A 1,172-nucleotide genomic window follows, 5' to 3' on the forward strand; every position below is an offset into this window, starting at 1 on the left:
AGTATGGGTTTTTTTTCTCTCCTTTATCTTCTTCTTATTTCTAATTTCGTAGCATTCTGGTCTGAAAAGATACTTTGTATTATTTCTATATTTTTTAATTTATTGATGCTTGCCTGTGGCCTAGAATGTGATCTATTCTGGAGAATGTTCCATGCACATTGGAGAATAATGTATACTTTGCTTTTTTGGGGTGCATTAGCCTTTAAATATCTATGAGGTCATGTTGGTTTATTGTGTGGTTTAATTCTTCAGTATCTTTGTTGAGTTTCTTTCTGGTAGTTCTGTCTTTTCTTGAGAGAGGTGTATTGAAGTCTCCAAGTACTAATTTAGTGTTGTCTATTTCCTTTTTCAGTTCTGTTTGTTTGTTTTATGTATTTTGCAGGCCTTTCATTTGGTACATTGATATTTATTATTGTTATGTCCTCTTGTTCTACTGACCCTTACAGCATTTTATAGGTGACCTTCCTTGTCCTTTGTGATGGTTTTTATATGACATTCATTTTATCAGAGATTAATATCGCCACTCCTGCTTTTTTCTGTTTGCCGTTAGCTTGGTATATTTTCCCCCACCCTTTTTTTCTCTACAGCGGTGTATTTAAACCATTCACATTCAGTGTGATTATTGAGATTCAATGTTTTATTGCTATCGTTGTGTTGAGTTCTTTTTGGTGGTGTTGCTGGTTACTTTGGTCCATGATGCTTTCTGTGGTACCTCTGTAAGAAGGACATCTCTGAGTCTTTCCTGCAATGGTGGTCTTGTTTTTACAAACTCTCTTAGGTTCTCTTTTTCTGGGAATATCGTGATCTCTCCATACTTGATGGATAATTTACTGTGTACAGTATTCTTGGTTGACAGTTGTGTTCTTTGAGTGTTTGATATTTGTCCTTCCACTCTCTTCATGCTTGCACGCTTTCTGTGGAGAAATGAGCACTTAAGCTTATCTGCTCTCCTTTATAGGTTACTCTTTGTTTCTCCCTTGCTGCTTTCAGAATTCTCTCATCTTTGGTTCTGCCAAATTTAACTATGATGTGCCTTGGTGTATTTCTTTTGGGGTCTAGTCTATATGGTGTTCGCTGAGCTTCTTGAATATATATTCTCTCATTCTGGCTGCTTTGAAGGACATGGAAAAAAATAAGGCTCCAGGAATAGATGGTATACCAATTGACATATT

Source organism: Elephantulus edwardii, unplaced genomic scaffold (assembly GCF_000299155.1).
Source record: "Elephantulus edwardii isolate Elephantulus edwardi_28Jun2011 unplaced genomic scaffold, EleEdw1.0 scaffold00260, whole genome shotgun sequence".
Lineage (NCBI taxonomy): Eukaryota > Metazoa > Chordata > Mammalia > Macroscelidea > Macroscelididae > Elephantulus > Elephantulus edwardii.